The sequence below is a fragment of the Rhagoletis zephyria genome, unplaced genomic scaffold (genome assembly GCF_001687245.7).
Source record: "Rhagoletis zephyria isolate East Lansing unplaced genomic scaffold, Rhagoletis_zephyria_1.1 Rzeph_scaffold_01076, whole genome shotgun sequence".
Classification (NCBI taxonomy): Eukaryota; Metazoa; Arthropoda; class Insecta; order Diptera; family Tephritidae; genus Rhagoletis; species Rhagoletis zephyria.
The window spans coordinates 41,332-48,914 of NW_016158160.1; the positions used below are offsets into that span (position 1 = coordinate 41,332).

Sequence of the window (7,583 nt, forward strand, 5' to 3'; positions counted from 1 at the left end):
GCAACATTATGTCCGCAACATGTATCCGGCAACACAAAATGTGTAAAGCGCACTCCAGCACGCTCTCGTCAACACTCTCCCACACACACACACAGGAGAATGTTGCCCGCAACCACCTCACAACCACCACTATAATCGGCGCGCAACATTTCCAATTGTATCTGTGAGATACTTTATCGAAATAAAGACGCAGCGTTGGCATTTAGTATCAATATTGGCAGCGCAGCGCGCAGTTGGAACAACGGCAAAACGCTCAAAAATCCACTTGGAGTAGACTTGTACACAAATAAAACAGCGGCGAGAAGTGCAGAGTAGCGAAACATTTTCGAAGATTACTTGTATCGGAATATAGATACGCACCGAGTTGACGCTTGAATGCAAGTGGCCGCAACTTCAGTTGTATTTGGCATTCGACTGCTGTGAGTTCGTTTCTGTGGTGAAGTGTTTGCTGGAAGTGTAGAACAAAAAAAAAATACAAAACAAATTTTACTGTGACGAAGACAGCTATGAATGGCGCGTAGCGAACAAAAAATTTAATTTCGAAAATTATACAAAGTTTTGTGCAAAAAACAGTGTATTTTGAAAAGCGATAAAAAATAAACGAAATACTTAAATATTAGAAAAAAGAAAAACATAATATAACATCAAAAGTGTGTCGACCACCACCCAGCAACTTTTGACAATTTCCGTGCGCTGTCAAACAGTTTTTTTTTGTATTGAAGGCATGTGTATTAGTGAGCGGCATACAAATACAAGCAGCAGCGAGGCCAGTTTGACAAGTGTGTCAGCCAGAATTTTCCAACAACATTTTAGGTGCACGTGCAAATAAACGGTTAGTGGAACACTAAATTTATTTTTTTAGCGAAAATTTCCAAAATACAAAACCTGTATTTAGTTATCATCAAGTGCTTGTGAAGTAGGTACAATATAAAAAAAACGTTAAACATAAAAATTTCCAACACTCTTAACCGCTTTCGAAACTTGTTGCACCTAACCTCATAGCCTGTCTACCTGTAGCAAAGTGGCTAAAACTGGATTTCAGCTCGAACCCCAAGCCGGTTGTGATTCGCAAGCCTTTGCATTGTGCCTAGCAACCGCGCTGTTCCACTTCACCCTTTAACCCCCAGCCCATTCGCAACCAGCTGCTACTATTCTGACCAACTTTGTGTGCAGCTCACAATCAGTGAAGTGCTCGCAACGTCTTAAGTCTCAGTCAGCCATTAAGCCAAAGTAATAAAACAAACAGCAAAAGCAGTGACGATGATAAATAAAACGAATTGGGAAATATATTTTTATTTTTTTTTTGTTTATTTGCTTGTTTAGCAGCTGAATGGTGTGTAGCGAAAAACGCTATAGTAGCAGCAACTGAAACAAAAACGAGAAAAAATAAATAAAAAAATAAAGAAATATAGTAGAAAAAATAAATACTCAAACGCAAGGCGAAACAACAAAAACAACACGATTGTATTTATAGACTTGGCGTTTGCGGCGCATTTCGTTTTTGTTAGTCACTCTTAGTTGGAATTTGTCGTAATGAAAAGTTGGAGAAATATGCTTTTTTTGTGTTGTGTTTGCTAGCAATTATGAAATTAAATTTTACAAACACCCAATGAAAATGCACGCGAAATAGAAGTGAATGACCTTTTTGCTGAGTGGTTTTTTCTTCTTTTATTGCCAAGATTTATTTTGCTTACATTCTGAAAAAAAAATTACAAAAATATTTTAACCGTTTCAGTAAAAACAATCAACCGTTGAAGCTAAAAATCTGAAAATTTCTATACCGGCTAATTTGGGGTCGTTAATTTCAAAAATACAATCACAAATTTTATAAAATTTTTAGTTATGCCAGATTTCCACTAGACATTAACTGACACAAATTTTAATGACAAAGTTGGGCATTAAAAATACCTGTGCCATTACGGTAAGAAAAATTTTCATTAAATTCATTTCCACATGGCATTTCTTAAATGGAAATTTTAGTGGAAATTCGGCATAATTCAACATCCATTTAGTATATTGAACAGTGGTGCCCCAGGTTTGTAAAAGGGGAAGAGAAACTATGAATAATGCTAAAATAAAATCCTATCTCAATTCCACCGGAAAATCGTACATTTTTTCCACTGTAACTATTACACTTGTTCAGTATGAACTTTTGTGGCACTTTCCACTTTTGTAAAAAAAACTCGGCCAACTGCAACCAGAAAGTCCAATTAAAAAAAACGCGGTAAAGAAGAATGATAGCCCAATATGTTGGACGCTTGTAAATCTTTACGACACCTGTTTCTTATTAATATTTATTTTTTTTATTTTTATTTTTTTTAATACAAGGGTAGTTTGATAAACCAGTGACTTCTTGCATAAACGATATTTCTTCATCAAATATCCTTAAATCTCTCAACATATCCTCTTTCTAGCTCAATACATTCGACAAGGAATTTTTGCATAGCTCTCCTCAAGATACTCAAAATATGCGTTCCTCAGTGATGACATCTTCATTCGACCCAAATCTATTGTAATGCAAGATATGGTTTTTTTCCGTAGTGCCTACACGCATGTACCCCCGGGTATTACCCTTGTCGAAAATCACTTTTTCCTTCGCCAAAATCAGTATTTTTGCTTCAAATCAATGTCATTTTCTATGTGTGTCAGTTTCTATGTAATCTATCGGAAAAAACTAGTGTCATCATCCCGTTGAACTGTTCCTTGGTCTCTGGCTGATTCAAAAATATTCCTGTTCGGTTACGAAATTGCGCAAAAATTCGTCCGAGTTGCGGTTGAACATCACTTAACGCTTTTAACCACAGCAGCCTCAAGCGTTTCACTAATATCCTTCCATGAATTTTGCCGCCAAATTCTGGCGTGGCGAACTATTTTCAGCGACCTGAACATTTAGCGTCCGATAAATTGAATTTATATATTTACTTAGATAGAGCATTTTTGAACCAAATTCTGAGGTAGGACTTTCTTCAACCTAAACATGAAGTAAGGCGTTCTTCAACCATTTGCTGAGATAGAGCGTTTTCGAACCGGTAACCGACATAAGGCGATCTTTCAGTCAGACGACAATACAAGTAGTAGTTGACCTATTCTGCGTTGGTAATAAAAATTTTGTTACCGGTTAATAAAGTTACTGTCAATTTTTAAACTCTTTTCGTATTCTCCACACTCTTGTAACCGGTAAATTTTGTTACCATCTCATGAGCAGGTAACAAAATATTGCCCCGTGAAATATGCAACACCAGAATTTCAACAAAACTCCATAGCTGAATTGCTGAATAAATCAAAACGTTACCAAGGTAAATAGAATTGCGGTTGCAAGAAGTGGTGACAATTGTTGGTAACAAAATTAGCTTGTTACAAAATGTTCGGTTACAAGCAGAATATGCCTGTTAAAGTAACGATGCGCATTCCCATATTAAATGCATGGAAAACTTTGAGCGACCCTCTATATGCTTTGATTTCAAAATAAAAAAATAGGGGTATAGTTTTTCGGTATAGAACAATCCTAGGGGGTGAGAGCATTAAAATTCCGACTTTACTTTTTTACATGCATTTTTACTCCCCTAGTGTACATACAGTTACCGAATTTTACCTATTTTTCTTTTGTTTGCTTAATATTGCTTATTTTTTATAAAAGTATAACTCATTATTTAACAAAAACCGTAGAAATTCATATTTCAAACTTTGTGCACAAACGCCAAATTATAAAAATTCTACAAAATTGCATCTAAATTTGCAACTTTTAATCAGATTTTTTATAGTATGCAGTTTTATAATAATAATACACAGATTGGCGCTTAGAAACATGTTAACGTTTGGCCGAGCTTCTCCTCCGATTTGCGAGGGACCTATAGTTTAATGCCGACTTCGAGCGGTGATTGTATTTTTATGAGGAGCTGTTTTTCATGACAGAAATACACTCGGAGGTTTGAAATTTCCTGCCGAGGGGCGACCGCTCTTCAGAAAAAACCAATTTTCTATATTTTTGTGCGATGTTGCTTTGACCAGGGCTTGAAGCCAGTCACTGCGGAGTGAAAGCGCGCACTGCATACCACTACACTACAGCTAATTAAATTATAGGTCAAGTTTGAAGCTGCTAAAAAATTGCGTTGATTTTTGATACATTTTTTTATATATTTCGTACTTTTTCCCATAAAAACGGCCAAAATCAACGGTAAGTCCTAGCTACTTCAAACCTGTACTTATTGCAAATACTAAAATTGAATGGGCTACACAGCTTTTTTTTGTACTTGCTATATTTAATAGTTTACTAAAGTAAGGGAAAACAATTTATATTTTTTTTTTCTAATTCGACTAAGCGCTTTACATGCCCGTTCGGCTTAAAATGGGGACATACGTCTGTCTTCTTACTCATTTTAAAGTAATCGCATTTGCTGAGACGTTTGTTAAAAATGAAACAATAACAAATATCATCAAATAAATATATGGCTGACTCTAAACAATTTGAATAATAATATCGTATTTGTTAACACTCAGTTGAGAATTTTACTGACCAATGATCGTCTCATATATATAACTTATTTTTGTCCGATCCAAAAATTTGTAAGTGCATTTAATTGCCAAGTAACAAATTATTTTTAGAGCACACTTTTCTTCATATTTAAGCATTAAAATAAATATAAAAAATTCACTTTCAAAATCCTGTAATTGATTTCACCACACTATATTTCGAAACTTTCATACTTTTTTATGATTCGTACAACTTTTTTTTGACCATTTCAACATTTAAGTTCTTACTCAACAACTTTTCATATAGCAAACGCATTGGGATAGACTGTACTAATAAAACATTTAACATAAAAAGAATATTGTAGCAACAACTTAGAAAGTTAAAATTTTCCTTACCTTTCGTTTTTACTGACTTTCCTTGTGTGCTAGTAAACGCTTAAAAACAAATGCTGATGCACATAATTGAGTTTCGAATTATGATAAAAGCACACACATTAAACACATACATACTACATACCTACTTATTTGTTTGTACCTACATACATAAATTGTCTGCGAACGTTACGCTTTTCAGCTGTTGTTGTTTCTATAATTGGCGTTACCTTGTAATTTTAGTCGTTTTTCGTTTTATTTATCGCTTCTAATTACAAGGTAACAAAAACAAGAAAAAAACACATAATTTTAACTTGTTCGTAATTTGAGAAAAGGAAAGGAAGTTTGTACATGCACAAATATATGTACATATGTATGTGAGAAGCGCTGAAAAATATTTCAGGCTGCCAACTACTGACAGAGGACATGCTTCCGTTCTGAACAGAGTCCAGGTGGAGTTCAAAAGTAGCAATTGTAGGATCACCAAAGTGGATTTTGAGCGTAGCTTCGAGCTCCACTTTCCCTACAGAAGTGTGTTGGGAACTTAATATCATCCTAAGCGGCGACGAGATCCTTGTCTTTTTATATGGCATCGACCCTCAGAACTGTCTTTGAGAGAGGCCCTTCAGAGACTTGCAGATTACTGCAACATTTTTTAGGTTAAGATAAGTCAAAACTCGCCTTCGCGGTGAACAATAAGCCTGCTATCGAGGCCAGTAGCTCTGCTCTTCAAACTTTTTCAGACCATTTATTTGATGCCTAAAATAGTTAAGGAAAAACTCCATTGGAGGGTCTACCAGGATTCTCCACAATATATGGATGGTTAAATTAAGCAGAAATCTTCTGGGCTTCACAGCGCGCCTGTGCGGCTTTCGAATGAACTCTTCGATTAGAGCTTAATACTCGTCCGACCTACACCCGAGCACGGGGTTTTACTTTGTTGGCTCATATAAATGCCTTTGTTTTATTGTCACCTAAATATTACATTCTTCTTGTTTTCAATTCCATTAGTCGCCAATGATGTTAAACGTCGTTATACGAATTTATTTGCCTCAAAATAAGTCCTCAGTCATGTAAAAATGCTACTAAGCCCATAATCCCAGTTTCTGGACTATTGTATTTATGGAATTGGCGAAGAAAGTTGTGTAAAAATATGTCGACATATTTTATCACCAAAGTACTTATTATGAAAACCGGCCTGTAGATATTTGTAGAATATTACTCCCTTAATTCTAAAAATATACTTTTTCATTCCACATTTTATACAATTAGTTAAGAAATTTCAACTGTTAATAATTAGCTAAAGCTAAATTAGAAAAAAAATATAGGTATGATTTGTTTTTATTTTACAGGATTTTTTTTTATATATTTCTTATTATTTGTGTCTTTAAATTACGAAAAATATATACACACATTTAAGAATAAAAATCGCAGGAAAAATTCATTAACATTCTTTTATAATATTATGAATTCGAAATTGTTTTACTTCTTTTGTAATAATATCAAGTTCATTTTTATATTTATAAAAATCTAACATAAAATCCTTTTGAAATTTTTGTGATTTTTTTGCATTTAAATTTTTTGTTTTTTGTGTTTTTGTGATTTGTCTGTGTATTTTTCCCTTAAAAAGTATAAAATATATATTTTTTACTTTCTCGTAAAAATTTGTACTTTTATAAACATATATATTGAAATATTTTTTAGATTGAAATTACATTATAAAATTTTAAAATACTTTAAAAAAATTTAGAATCAATTACATGTAATATTTTTCGTAACTTCAAAATACCCTCACAAATTATTACCTATACAAAAATTTATGCGAATGAAAACAAGACTTTCTTGGTAAGCTTTACACATACATATATACTTACGTACCTATGTAAGTATCTATCTAATTATTACTAGAGGAATACATTACAAAGAAATTTGAAATATTTTTAAGGCGATTGATCCTGCTTTATAATATTTGCAGTTAGTTGACAGCTTTTTATTGCATATTGCATCGGAATAGATGCAATCCTAACAAGAGCTATTTTATGCATAAACTTTTAAAAACCTTTGCAATTAATAGTCTGTAAGAGTAACTTTTTCTGTAGACTTATATATAAATAAATAAAATAAGTTTTTAAGTATTTTTGTTTTTAATACTCTCATACATATTGCGCCTTAAATTTTTTATTTTATAAATTGTTCTTATTTCTGTGTATTTTTCTAAATTTTATTAACACACTTTTACTTATTTTCTTTTAATTTTGTTATTTTTTTCAATTTTAGCGTAATGTAAATTAACTTTTTTAATTACTAATACACAGTACAATTATACTGATGCTTTCCATTTCCAGACAACCGGTCGAGTACGAGCATGATTTTTTATTTCGACCAAACTCAAATACATTGTTTGTTGGTCCAGATAATGAGACACGTATTTTTTCTTTTGGCTCGGAAAAATTTTTCGGCCGAAATAAACGCGATTTTGTTTTTCAGGCAAAAATCGATTATTCGAATTGACAGTGAGAATGTTTTTTTAAAATGCCCATAACTTTGTCAAAATTTAATAGATTCCAACAATGTTTTTACTCAAATGTCAGTAATTCTTGTCACTTCAAGATAGAATGATATAATTATTGATTTTCATTATTTAAAATTTTTTATTTAACAATAAACAAAAAGTGCTTTTTTTTAATTTAATTTCTCAAAAAGTGTATTTTTGTTTTCTCTAAACTTTTTTACCGGGAAAG

The 7,583-nt window shown here is 32.8% G+C and overlaps 1 protein-coding gene across 2 annotated transcripts in view; it reads left to right on the forward strand.

Moving 5' to 3' along the window:
* Positions 1 to 224: 224 nt before the first annotated feature.
* LOC108362718 (fasciclin-2-like) overlaps positions 225 to 7,583 on the forward strand; it is a 107,399-nt gene continuing 100,040 nt past the window's right edge. The window contains exon 1 of one of the 2 annotated variants that reach the window (XM_017615824.1): positions 225 to 832. The gene's annotated coding sequence lies outside the window, so the exon portion shown is untranslated. Of the gene's footprint in view, positions 833 to 1,061; positions 1,231 to 7,583 lie in introns of those variants that run through there. The other variant, XM_017615825.1, reaches the window with a different exon arrangement.